This window comes from Diceros bicornis, chromosome 19, assembly GCF_020826845.1.
Source record: "Diceros bicornis minor isolate mBicDic1 chromosome 19, mDicBic1.mat.cur, whole genome shotgun sequence".
Taxonomy (NCBI): Eukaryota; Metazoa; Chordata; class Mammalia; order Perissodactyla; family Rhinocerotidae; genus Diceros; species Diceros bicornis.
Window position 1 is genome coordinate 23,731,383 of NC_080758.1, and position 13,958 is coordinate 23,745,340.

A 13,958-nucleotide genomic window follows, 5' to 3' on the forward strand; every position below is an offset into this window, starting at 1 on the left:
GCTTTTTGGCACTGCCAGGAACGAGCAGCATCTACGGTCTGCCACGTGGCACCACAGGTCTCGCCACCTCAAGCCCTCCCTAAGCTGGACTTTCCCCAGCTCCCTGACTTTTTTAGAGGAGAGACCAGGGAAGGGGACTTGGTGCCTCCTGTATGGCAGGCATGTCATCTTCTTCAACCTTGGCAACAACCTCATGAGGTTGCATTATTCTTCCTGTGTCATAGATGCAGAAACTGAAGCTGAGCAGTCCTGTCAAGGTCACCCAGCCAGGATGTGGCTAAGTTAGGCCTGGAACCCAGGACTGCTGAACTCCTGGGCTCTTCCAACTGCCCCACTCAGCCCACCATGCTCTGTTCTGCACACTGCCCAGCTCTGCCCTCAGTGGAGATGGGGCATCCATCATTTGCTATCCTTGGCTTATTACCCTGAGTCTGGGTCCAGGCGGAAAGGATGAGGCAAGAGGGGCTGCAGGATTTAGGGCTTCTAAGAGAGGCTTCAGAGAACACAACTTCCCTAGGAAAAAACAAAACGAAACAATGCTAAGAGCTGGTTGCAACTCCCTATTCTGCCCTGCATATTACAGGGTCAGAGCCCAATAAGAGGCCAGATGGGAGGTCAAAAAGGAGAAGATGTGGGCTGTGTGGTCAGAGAAGTCAAAGCTGGAAGGACCAGAGAGTTTAACCCAATGCCTTTGTTTTTATAGGTAGGGAAACTGAGGCCCAGAGAGGGGAAGAGACACACCCAAGGCAAAGAGTGAGTCTGTGGCTGTGCCAGGATTCAAATGATGGTCTTCTGACTCTTAGGTTAGCTCTGCTGGACCTAGAAGAACAAAGGGCCTGGAGAAGATGCTGCCTGGGATAAACGAATGAGTGAACGAACAAGGGGACTCATCACCTCTAGAGCTGAGGGGGTGGAGCACAGAAACAATGCGGTGCTTCCATGGGGACTCCAGCCTCGATCTAGTCTCTCAACCCCTGGAAGATGTAGGCAGGAGGGAGGTCCTTCTATTCACCAAAGCTCAAGCTCCACCAGGAGCCAATCATGGCCCTAGAAGGAGGCAGAAACTGTGGTTCCCCTGGCAACGCAGACAAAGGCCTCTCCTGAGCACAGCCATCAGCTGGAAGAGGGATGTGGACTGTATTCATCTCACCCAGATGGGGTTCTCCTCTCCTTTTCTCATAAGGAGGGAACCAACTCAATCCTTCTGGTTTTAGCCACTAACCTCCAGCCATACCTCTGGGCCCATCTCAGATGGGAAGGAGGGGTATGGATGGGCTTCTGAGTTGGGGGCTTAGGACAATAGTTGAGTCCTACCCAGTCTGTGGGGGTCTGTTGTCACCAGGTGCCTCGAGTTGGGATGGGGGCCTCTGTGGATGTACGTCAGTTCATCACACCCACACCCCTCCAAGAGGCAGTGCCGGCTACAGAACCACAGAAGAGCCTGGAGCTGGAACAGAGGCGCCTGGCCCAGGCCCAGCTCTGACATTAATTCATAATTGGACCTGAGCAAGTTTCATCTGCTTTCTCTTGGGGCCTCATTTCCCCCATCTATAAAGCATAAAGTCTAAAGCCTAGGGTTCTCTGGAACAACAGCTCCCAGTCCACACTCACCAAAAACAATAATAAGGAGAGGTGACAAGCAGGAGCTTACCTTATACCACTTTTGAAAGGTAGCCTAGCCCTGGGCCAGAGCCTTGGAATACACAACCTATTCCACTAACTGGAATTGCCTCTTTCTACACACTTTGAGGAGAAGGAAGAAAATCACAAGAAAACTGGTGGACTCTGAAAAACAGCTCCCAAATAAAATCCCCAGCTTTGGCCACCGTTAGGCCAAGCCACCACCCCCTCCCTCATCCAGTCGCTAGCCAGGCAGGGAGGAGGTGTGTACAGTGTCCCCACGGCAGGCTCTCTTGTCACTAGGCGAGGAGTCAATCACTCAGAGATTTTAGAAAGATTTTCCACACTGGGAGTCAGAACAAAAAGACAGGTTTCTCAGGAAGCTTCTCAATTCCCAGAAAAGTCACACTATTGACATCAAAACCCACATGCATTCGCCACGCTTTCAGCTCTATAATCCCGCCGTCAACCTACGGAGAAACCCGGCAGACATCCAGGATGCAGCTGCTTCCCCTCTCCCTCCATCCCCAGCACCCACCAGGCCATGCTCTGTCCACTTTCCCTCTTCACCCACTCTCTGATCTGCTCTCTCTTCTCCACTTTCACATACCAGAGTTTAGGCCCATCACTTCTCACCTGGGCCACACCGACAGCTTGCCCATCAGTCTCTGGGCCTCCAGCCTTGCCCGCCCAACCCATCCTCCCACTGCCAGAAATGGGACCACATCGTTCCCAACCTAATACCCTGCAGTGGCCCTCATTGCCCCACTGATAAAGTTCCAGGTCCTGGCCCAATATACACGTGCTGCAGGATCTGGGCCTGCTTGCTGCTCCACTGTCTTTTCTTGCCATCTCCAACACACACAGCAAACTCCATCACTCCAAAATACCCTCTTGTCATGCCTCTGCACTTTTCTCTTTGCATTGGTGGTTCCCTCTGCCTGGAATGCCCTTTCTGAACCCCCCACTGTGGAATGAAGATAGCGGCTCACATTTACTGAGGGCTCAGCATGTGCCAGGCTCTCTGCTAAGCCCTTTGCACCCACTACTTCATTTATCTTCACCGAGACCCTTTGAGGCAGGTACTAAACGCAGCCTATTTACAGACGAAGAAATGGAATCAGAGACATGAATGAACCCGGCAGAAGTCACATGGTTGATAAGGGGAGAAGCTAGAATAGAAATCCAAGCATCTGACTCTCAGGTAGCCTCAATCCTTTGCCCCCCAGGAACAGCGTAGTGGTAATGTGGAATCAGAAAATACAGCATGCTCCCAACAGCACCCCTTCCTTCCGGGCCTTCCGGAACCACATGCCTCAGAGAGCGCCTCTGGAAAGGGCCCAGCCTGTTCCTCGCTGAGTTTGCCCCCCACCATGCACTCTTCCCAACCACATAGCACAGCATCTCCAAGTACACAAAGTGTCTGAGCCCACACCTCAGAAGCAGAGCTCTATAGTTACATTAGTGGCCCAGCAATGACTTCCAGCCACTTTCAGGAAGTCTAAACTCTTTGGCCGAGCATCAGGGACCACCAGGATCTGGTACTGGCTCATCTTTTCAACCTAAATTGCTCACTGCATCCTCTGCCCCAACACATGCATGTTCTAGCTGCAATTGGCGGGTATTTACCATCCTGCCATGTTGGTTCTCACTAAAGCTGCCATTTACTGAGCACCTACTAAGAACTACATGCTAAGCCAGGCACTCAACTAGCACTCTCGTTTCCCTACAATTCATTCATTCCTTCATTCATCTAACAAATACCTATTGAATTACCTACTATGTGCCATGCAATGTGGAGTCAAGGGTGAACATGACATTAAAAATAAAAGACAAGGGGGCCGGCCCCGTGGCTTAGCGGTTAAGTGCGTGCGCTCCGCTACTGGCGGCCCAGGTTCAGATGCCGGGCGCACACCGATGCACCGCTTCTCTGGCCATGCTGGGGCCACGTCCCACATACAGCAACTAGAAGGATGTGCAACTATGACATACAACTATCTACTGGGGCTTTGGGGTAAAAAAAGTAGGAGAATTCGCAATAGATGTTAGCTCAGAGCCGGTCTTCCTCAGCAAAAAGAGGAGGGTTAGCATGGATGTTAGCTCAGGGCTGATCTTCCTCACACACAAAAAATGATAAAAAATAAATAAATAAATAAAAGACAAGGGGCCAGCCTGGTGGCGTAGTGGTTAAGTGCGTGCCCTCTGCTTCGGCGGCCCGGGGTTCACAGGGTTGGATTCCAGGCGTGCACTGATGCCCTGCTTGTCAAGCCATGCTGTGGCCGCATCCCACATAGGGTAGAGGAAGATGGGCACGGATGTTAGCCCAGGGCCAATCTTCCTCAGAAAAAAGGAGGAGGATTGGCATCGGATGTTAGCTCAGAGCTAATTTTCCTCACAAAAAAAATAAAATAAAAGACAAATTGTTAAAAATTAAGATAAGCATTACCAGTGTAGGGGACAGCAGAGGGCGGTGTCTAATTAAGCTGAGTCATAAGGATAAGGACCCAAGGCTGCAAAGAGCCAGGGAAAGAGAATTCAAAGCAGAAAGAAAAGCACATGTAAAGGTCCTGAGGTGGGAAGAATTTGTTAAATAAACAGAGAGAAGACTCCTATAGCTGAAGTAAATGAATAATGGGGAGATACATGACTGGAGAGGCGGAGGCAGGGACCAGCCCATCAGGGCCCAGCAGGCCATGCTAAGGAGTTTAGACTTTATTCCAAGAGCAGAGGAAAGACACTGAGTGACATGGTCTGATTTGTGTTTTACAAATATCACCCTGGCTGCCACTTGGAAAGCAGACCTGAGAATATAGATAACGTACATAACGTAATACATGTGAAGAAACTAGCATAGCACTGGTTCAATAAACGTTAATTCCCTTCTCCTTCTCTCTCTACCCTGACCCCAGGCTATTCCTTCTTCTGATTTACACATGCCAGAATTTGAATTCTCTGAGGACCTATTATTTGTACTCTTTACTATTAGATGTGTCCAGAGAGAGGGTGCAACTTGCCCAGAGTCACACAGTGGGGCTGCAGCAGTGGTGGAACTTTCCTACCTCCCCTCTTTCCCCTGAACTGGACCCTGGGTTGATCTCAAAGTCAGGAGGAAGAGGAGGCAGTGAGTGCTGAGACCTTCCCCTTGGGTCCTCATTCTCCTCCCACCTCTTCATGGAGATGCTCAGAAAGCCTGGTTCTCAGGCAATTATGGGCTCAGGATGGGGGGCAGGGGAGAATCTAGAGTAAGCCCCACCTCTAGGTATATGCTCTCCTTCTGCTTGAGTCAGATAACAGCAGGCCAGACTATAGAAAGAAAACACTTCTAAAGGAGACTGGATACTTGCTAGGATGTTAGCTGATCCTATCACCATCCCCAGGAAGCAAGCAAGGGTCATGGCCCTCATTTTACCCATTCAGAATGCGAGGCACTCAATGTGCTATGACTTGCCCAGGGATGGAGAGAAAATGGCAGAGCTCTAACTGGAATCATTATACGGGGCTGTTCGAGGATTACTGAGCCCCAAACTCCATTGTATAGCTGAAGACACTGAGGCCCAAGGAGGGAAAGGGACTTGACCACGGTCACACGCTGAGGAAGCAGTGGAGCCAGGACTAGGAGTCTGAGTGACCTCTGCTTTCCAACTCCCCATGCAGCCTCCCTTGAGAAAGATGGGAAAGGAGGAAGAGGCGAGGCTGGGATTGGGGGTGAGAGAGGCAAGGACAGGGCAGTTCCTCAGGCCTGCCCTGCCCTAGCTCCTAGCTGCTCCTGGGTGTGGCAAAACCTGCCAAACCAGTCCCCATGCCAGGGCCAAGTGGCAGAGCCCAGAGCTGCAGGGGTGTAGGTGGCAGGGCCCAGAGCTATAGGGGTGTGGGTAGGCTAGACACCAAGAGCTGGGGGCCAAGGAGGACACAGAGAGGTTCCTCCTCAGCCTGGCCACACAGGCACAGCCCCAGGGCCAGGATAGGCGCTCACAGCTGAACCGTTCCATTACCCAGAATCAGGCACAGCCAGGACTCATCATGCCTCCTATCCCCATCCGTCACAAGGGCCTGTCCTCTGCTTCCTCTCCTCCTCTGGACACTCAGCATGTCAGCTGTCAGTGCCACTAAGGCAAGAGACCCAGGAACTTACCTGGGAAACATGACAGGAGGCAGGGAAACGTGACAAAAATGACACACAGACACTTCTCCCCTCCCAACCACAGCCACCAGGATGAAGTTCGCCACCCTCTGCCTTGTCAGATACACACATGCTCTACCCTTTGCTCCCCTCCCACCTCAGTGACCAAGGTCCAGGAAATAGCTGAGTACAACATGCGATTATGGGGGAGGGGGTCAGAACACCTGTGTTCCCACATAGCTCGGTGACACTCGGTGCAGACTTGGGAAAACCTGCCCTTCTAGGTCTTCAGTTCCACTGCCCTTCCTGTGGAGGGGCTAGGTCAACTCCACAGTTTCAGGGTACCCTGAAGTACCCCGAACTCCAACCCATCCCTCACCACCTCCTGCCCCAAGGAAAACATAAGAGGTTACACCCACCAGTGTGCAGGGCCCCGGCTAGACAGGGCCGGCTCCTGGGTCAGGGGCTGCCTTGCTGGAACCTGTTCCGTCAGCACTAGTGCCAGCAGGGGAAGCCGGGCCCACAGGCCAGCAGGAGGCTTCTCAGGCCAGATTATGGGGGAGCTGATGATCCTGCTGACTTTTTCCTGGTGCTCAGAGCCCAGTTCAGAATCCACTCCCAAGGCCTGCAACATCTAGGAGCCAAGTAGGCAGGAAGGGACCTTGGCATCAGCCTGGGCTCCTGTGAGCATGGGACACGTGGGCCAGACAGGTGCCCCACAAACGTCAGGGACTATTCTCATATCTCAACCACTCCCCTCCTTTGGTAGACAGGGAGGAGGAGGCCCAGAAAGAGGCAGGGACCAGCCCAAGGTCACACAGCTAGGCTGTGGCAGAGGTGAAACCACCGCCCAGGCCTAACTCTCAGCCCAGGGCTTTCAGCACATGGAACCTCCCACAGCAGAGATGCTTTTTTTTTTTTTTTTTTGGAGAGGAAGATTGGCCCTGAGCTAACATCTGTGCCAATCTTCCTCTGTTTTATATGTGGGACGCCTGCCACAGCATGGCTTGATGAGTGGTGCATAGGTCCATGCCCAGGATTCGAACCTGCGAACCCTGAGCTGCCAAAGTGGAGCGCGAGAGCTTAACCACTACACCACAGCGCCGGCCCCAGAGATGTTTTTCCAAATGCGAAATCATGCACCCCACAGAGGAACTAAGAGACACCTTCTTCACCACCCCTTGGGAGCTGCCAGAGACTGGTATGAAGTTCTGCTGCTCAATACCCATCATGTGTGTACCTGCTGTGTGTGCCTCCGTGTCCTAGCACATGGGACAGTGCCTGGTGTATGGCAAGAACTCAGAGAAAACCGGTTGATTAAATCAAGACTCAATGGAGGAATGACTGGAGGCAGAATCCACTTCTAAGCACTGGGATGGGGGAGCAGGAAACAGAAGAGAGAAAAGAAGAGGGCTCAGGACCCTGCCAGGCTATATTGAACATGCAGGGACACTGTTGGCCCAAAGCTTCAGAAATCCTGGGCCCAAAAGTGAGAGACAGGTTTCCCCTAATCACCCTGAAGATGCAGACTTCAAGGCTTGTGTGTGTGTTTCTGTGACTTGGCAAGACCACCAAGCCAGTCACTCTGTCATTTATTCAGTCACTTGCTCACACACTCTCCAAAACTTATGGAGTGAAAATCAGGGTAACAATCATCCCCCACTTTCCTGTCAGTGCTGCCACACCCAGAGGCTGATCCCCACAGCACCTTCCGCCAGGAGTTGAGTTCCCAAAGCTGGAAGACCAGAGCTGAAATCATGGGCAAGCCACTTCTCCTCCCTTAAGACTCTCAACGCCTTGTAAAATGGAGATGGTGACAGCTTCCTGCCTCCCTTAAGTTAAGGAGTGCTTGGAGTGCTCTGAAGGCCACATACGGTGACGGATGTGAACATGCTTCATAAACTGTAAAGTGCCAAACAGATGTAAGAGATTATTAATACCAATAACATTGCCATCACTAGCCAACTGGCCCTCACAGAATCCCAATCTCTAAATGTCGATTATCATCATCATCATGGTTACCAACAACACAGTAACATCTACCAGTTATTAAGCACTCGACTGTGTGCCAGGCACACTGCTACACATTGCCTGAATGCTCTCATTTGGGGTCCACAACCTCTGAAGTGAGAACTATTACTGTCTCCATTTTACAGATGGTAAAACTAAGCCACAGAGAAATGAAGTATCTCATTCAAATTCACATAGTAGGTGATAGAACAGGGGTCTGCACCCAAGTCTGTCTGAGTCTGGAGCTCAGCTCTTTTCAGCTTCATTCCACTGCCAGGGTGGGAGGATGTCACCTTGTCAAAATGACTCCCCATTTGCCAAAGCCTGATGTGGCCCTGAAGTGACACAGTCACTTCACTGACCCTTGCAGTAGTAACTCTCGAGGTGGGTAGCAATGGCTAATTTTGTTGTCCCTGTTTGACAAATGAGGCAACTGAGCCCCCAGGAAAACTTGGCAACCATGGTGGCATCTGGGCCAAACCAGTGTGATGGTTTGGCCCAGATGCCACTTTTCTGGGAAAGCCCATGGTGCCCATAGGAAGAATTTCTCTGGGGCAGAAGTAGAGCAAAATGAAAACACTCAGTGGACACTGTGTTCCGCTTAGTGAAACAAAGTTGTAGATTTTCTGGGAAAGGGGCCCGCCATATCAGTCCAGCCCGAGCCCAAGCCTTTTCCCAGCCTTGCCTCTCCAGCTGCCCTGAATGCAACAATTGTGCTGACCCTGGCCTCAGTTTCCCCCTCTGCTCCCTGGGCAGCAGGCTGAAACACATGCCTCCAACATCCCACAGAGGGATCCTCCCAAAAAATGGCTAATCTCATCCACCTTGTCAAAAGAAAAAGCCCAGCTTATTACGTCAGCCAAGATTGGCAGGAGCAGTAAGTTGGGGCTGGATTGAGGAACCCTCATTGGTGAGTGAAGCTTTATTCTACAAGCCTTAGGAAGGCTGGAAAGGTCTGAACCAGGGACATGACCCCCACATACTGGGCTGGACCAAAGAAGGAGGGCCAGAGGCTGTCCTAATAGCCATCAGCACTGGGCAATGGGAAGAAAGATCAGGATTCCTGGACACTGGCTTCTGTCTTATAGCTCTGCTCTGCTACTCATTAGCTGTGTGACTTTGGATAAGTCACTTACCTTCTCTGAGCTTCAGTTAACCCACCCACAAGATGAGGATGATTACATCCTCCCTGCCTTACCTCTCAGGATTATGGGGGAAATCTGATGAGATGATGAATAGAAAAGCCTTTTGTAGGAAAAACATAAGGGACTTAGATTCCAGTCCAGGTGTGACAAGGTAATAAGGGCCATGGGGATGAAGAACCCCCCAATGAAAGAATTCCCCTGCCTCTCTCCATCTCTTTTCCTCCTACAAAAATACCAGAATCCCTCCGAGAAGGGTCAGAGAAATCCAGGGATCCCAGAGACAACAGTGGTCACAGAAGGAATGCTGGACATCTGGGCCTTGTCTGGGTGACATTCATGAAGCCTAGGCCCCTCAGAGACAGCCCCTCTGGCTCTCAGGTAGGCAGCAAGCCAGGGTAAATGATCTGTATCCAAGCAGGAGAGAGTCAGGGTAGCCAGAGTCAGCATTTTAGAGCCACTGCTAAGGAAGAGGAGTTGGTGGGCAACAGCAGGAGAGGGGAGGGGCAGGTCTCCCTGTGGAGTCTCTCACACTTACATCCATCCCTCCTGCAAGAGACAATGACGCAGCCACCTTTCACGTGACAACTTCACCTGTGTCATTTTCCTCCTCTGAAGAATCTGTGAAATGGAGGCAATAAAGCCTCTGACACACTGTAAGCCCAGTTCAATACATATGACTGCCATTCTTCCATCTTTTGAAACCAAGGAGCCTCCCAGCACTAACATCATACTCTTAACCCAATTTTCACCTGAGTTGTTTGAAAAAAAAAATCCAAAGTCACTTTCAGGACACAGTCCAGGCTCTGAGGGCATTATCCATCTTCTGACGAGGTGGATGAGATTAGCTGCGTGTGCAGGGGGAGGTATGGAAGGGGAGGGGGGTCGTTCCACGGATTAGAGGTGCGTGCTTCAGCCTGCTGCCTGGGGAGAAGATGGGGAATCCTACCCCTCTCCAAGGCTGCTAGAAACCACCCTGGCTCGTTGAGCTTTGTGCCATCTGGAGGAAGGACTGACCCCTGGGCAATGGACCACCAGGAGGAGGTGAAGGAGGGACTGACACCTGTTGGTGCCTGGGTACCCTGTGTCCACCAACCATCTGGGGCCTGCCCTCCTCAGCTCTGGGAGAAAAGGGACAGGAACTGGGCACATGTGGGGAGCTTTACATCTCTGAAGAGAATAGTATGGAAGAAGGGGGCTTCTTCTGTGAAGCCTGAAAGATAGCTGGCCACCCTCCCCTCACCCTACTCCAGCTCTTTAGTTCTGGCCAAATTGAACTATTCTTGCTTCTCCCTTCCATGGCTTTTCTCAGGCAGCTCCCTCCTCCAGGAAGCACATTTTGACTGCTGTGCCCCATGCTCCTCCCTTTCCCTGAGCTCTCTCCTCTGAGTGTCAGCTTCACTTTTCCTGTCCCTCTCCAATGACTATTTGCACTGTTGACTGTGTCACAGCCACACCTGCACACAGTTATTTCCCCTCTGGTGGACACAGGTGATTGTAGTGGTTTCTAGCACAGGCTCTGGAGCTAGGCAGAGCTGAACTCAAACACCAGCTTTGCCGTTTATTAACCATCCGACCATGAGTAAACACTTATCCTCTCTGAGCCTCCATTTCCTCTGGAAAATGGAGGCAATCATAGTACCTACTCCAGAGTTGTTGTTGCAATTAAAAGAGATTAATGCACATTAAGTTTTCGACACAGAGCCTGGCACAAAGTGAGAGCTCATAATGTGACTTAACTGTTATGGTGATCTTTCAGGCAGGTTCAGGATGATTTTTCTTTACATCTCCTAAAATACCTACCACAAAGCCGCACACTGGATGGATGGATTTATATTGAGGCAGACCCGCGTGCAACATAAGGAAGCCCTTTCCAACAGGCAGAGCTGTGTAACCTGGACCTGGGCTGTCTCTGCAGGTTGTGAGCTCCATGTCATGGAGCAGCATGCAAGCAAATGTAGGACAGCCACTTGAACTACCAACCAGAGGCAGCAGACGTAGTGATCAGAGCATGAGCTCTGAAGCCAGACCCCTTGGCCTTGAATCCCAGCCTCTCCACTTATTCAACGTGTGACCTTCACTAGCTGTGTCTCGGCTTCCCCATCTATAAAATGGGGATAGTAATTGTCACGAGGATTAAACGAAATAATACATGTAAAGCAACAAACATGTTCAGCACAGGGAGTGTAATTCAGTAAACACTACCTATTATTATCACTGTTGGTATTTGTAGGCCTACGAGCTGTTCATTCTCCTATAACCTAGGATTCCACTAACATCCTAGTGTGCTCTTGGGGTTCTGTCTGCTCAGCAGCCCTCCACTCTCCCTTCTTCTGGTGACAGCCCCGCCCCTCTATTAGCTACATGTAGGCACATGACCGAGGCCTGGCCACTGAGAATGTCCCTATCCCCCAGCAACAATGATTGAACCAATCAGAGTCCTTCCCTTCGACTGATATATAGATCCTAGCAGAAAAATAGTTCCCTCTTTCTGATTGGGTTGCTAGGCTGGGGCAGTAGATAGCCAGTTCCTAATAAGGGCAAAGAGGAGAAACAAGCAGTGATGGGAGAGAAAATGGAGAGTCCACTTGAATACTGATCCTTTAATCCCATGAACTGCCCCAGGATCCATTGAAGTCCTGTTCTGGTTTAAGCCACCTTGAGTTGAGATTTTGTGACTTGTTTCTAAAAAGCCATGCCCAATCATACAGGCCCTACCCAAGATAAGGTCTGTGCTGGCCATAAGCAGGCAGAAGCCAGTTTTATAACTGCTCCTGTGCTTTCCGACACAATCCCTATCATCTGGGCTGCAAGGGACAGTCTACAAAGCATGTTCTCAAGAATTGTCCGGACTCAGTGGTCTTCAGACATTGCTTCATGGAATCCTGGGACTCTGCAGAGACACCTCCAAAAACATCCATGGAACAAAGGGCAGTAAGGAAGACAGCAAGATTCTGGGTAAACCACTGTGAATTCAACCACAGTTGTGCTGTTAACAAATGCTATATATTGGGATTCCGCTGCCCCAAAAGATTTGAAATACCCTGTTCTAATTGAGACGCAGAAGGGCATTAACTAGTAGCCAGGGCTGATCTGTCCATTCTCATTCCACAGAGGAAGAAACTGAGGCCCAGAAAGGGGAAGTGATGAGGCCAAGGCCACAAAGTCAGTCAGTGTCAGAGCAAGGACTTGAATGCAGGGCTCCAGACTTGCAGGGCAAATGACTTTCACTGCACCAGGCTGCCTGTGAAAATCTATCATCTCACACATTTCCTGTCTCCTCCAGTAAACTGATGGTAATTAATACCTCAAGTCTCATCTTTCTCAGTTCTCATCCCTACAGAGTTGACTGCTTCTGAGCCTGGCTCCTTGGAGGGCTTATGGAAGCTCAAGGAGCTTGTGGAATAAGTATAGGAACCAACCTCTATCTCCCCTTACCACACCCCCCTCCATGCACACATAAACTTAGTTTGCCCAAATGTCAGGGAAAGACTGGCAGGCCTCCTCCCGGGAACTCCTAATCCACCTCCTCTGTCCTGGCTGTGCTGTGGCTGTGGACAGAGGATTCCTTGTTCCCAGTGCTTCCTGCCCAGAGATCTCCGTGGGGCCCATGTGCTGGCAGGAAAGAGCCAAATTGCTCCTTTTAACTGGAACTAAAGCTACCCCCTACCCCCTCCACCCCCAGGAGCAACACACTCCAGTTCTGTTGGGCATTTATTCTACCTGCCCCAGGCTGGCCCAGCCCCACTCCATCCCCCATAGCCCCTGCTCCCTAGACACACACACACACACACACACACACACACACACACACACAGGAAAGTTCCCCTAGGGGTACAGAGGTGCCTCACATCTAATAAAAAATAAAAACCAGAGGATTCTAGAATGACAACATCACAGCCCTGGCAGTTGTGCCTTATTAATAACCCCACAATGACACTTGCATGTTACTTGCAATTTCCCAGTCAGTATAACCTCATTGGCTCGGTTCCCTCTCCATGCCCTCACTCTGCCAGAGTCACAGAACCTCCAAGTTGGAAGAGGGCTTTGACATGCCCCAGGCCAGTGGTTTGCAAAGTGTTTTGCATAGAGCCTAGGAAGGGTTCCGTGTCATTGTCTAGGGGTTGCTGGGGGCTGAGGAATCAGCCAATTCGAGTCCCACAGGCTTACTCTAACTTCAGCACAGCTACAACCTCTTGAGCTGTTTTGTACACTGAGATTCTTTTGGGTTCTTTTGAAAAGGGAATATTCCTGCTGGAAAGTTTGAAAACAACTCGTTTACTCTGACCCCACCTTCCCTCACCGGCTGCCCTGACAATGTATACATGACCCTGAGGCCAAAAGAAAGGAAGGTAGCTGCCCAAGGCCACTCAGTAGTCAGTGGCAGAACCACAATGAAAACGCCCTCTCCTGAATGTAGTCTACAACCTAGGAGTGGTTAAACAAGAGAAAACAAGGGCTGCAGGGTCGGTGGATCCAACTTCCAGGTCCAAGGTCACCCGTCACGAGCCATGGTGGCATGAATAAGCAATACAGGCAAAGCACGTTGTCTGACTCAGAGGTGCAAATGTGCATTTCAGTCCCTACCCCAAAATAAGCCAAAACCAGAGAGGACCCTCAGCACTGCTCCCCGTCCTTTCAAACCCACCAGAAATTTGTGTCCTAGAAAAACCCGTACCCTCCCCTGCAGTAAAATATATTAAAATAGAGGGCTTGAGGGCCTGGAAGACCAATTTGTCCAACCTGAGCAGAAGGAGAATTAGGCTGTGCCTTTGTAACACTCACCCCTCTTCCGTTCACACCAGCTCCCCGGCGGGGGGTGGGGGGGGTGCGGGGAGACGTCAGTCAGGCACCTAGAAGGAGGAAACAGCGTTAGCTCCTCTGAACTGAGATCATGGGCCCAGCATGGAGCCAGAAATGAGAGGCTGGCATTTGACTCTCTGAGGAACCTTAGGGAAGTTGCTGAACCTGTTAAACAGAAAGGCCCCTGTGGGGCGGGCCCCATGGCTTAGCGGTTAAGTGCGCGTGCTCTGCTACCGGCGACCCAGGTTCGGATCCTGGGTCCA

General features: G+C 50.9%; 1 protein-coding gene across 1 annotated transcript in view; it reads right to left on the bottom strand.

The window, feature by feature from the left end:
- The window catches only part of EPB41L1 (erythrocyte membrane protein band 4.1 like 1), a 100,998-nt gene extending 87,271 nt beyond the window's left edge, over window positions 1-13,727 (bottom strand). The window contains exon 1 of the mRNA XM_058562777.1: window positions 13,678-13,727. The gene's annotated coding sequence lies outside the window, so the exon portion shown is untranslated. The remainder of the gene's footprint in view (window positions 1-13,677) is intronic.
- Window positions 13,728-13,958: the final 231 nt, after the last annotated feature.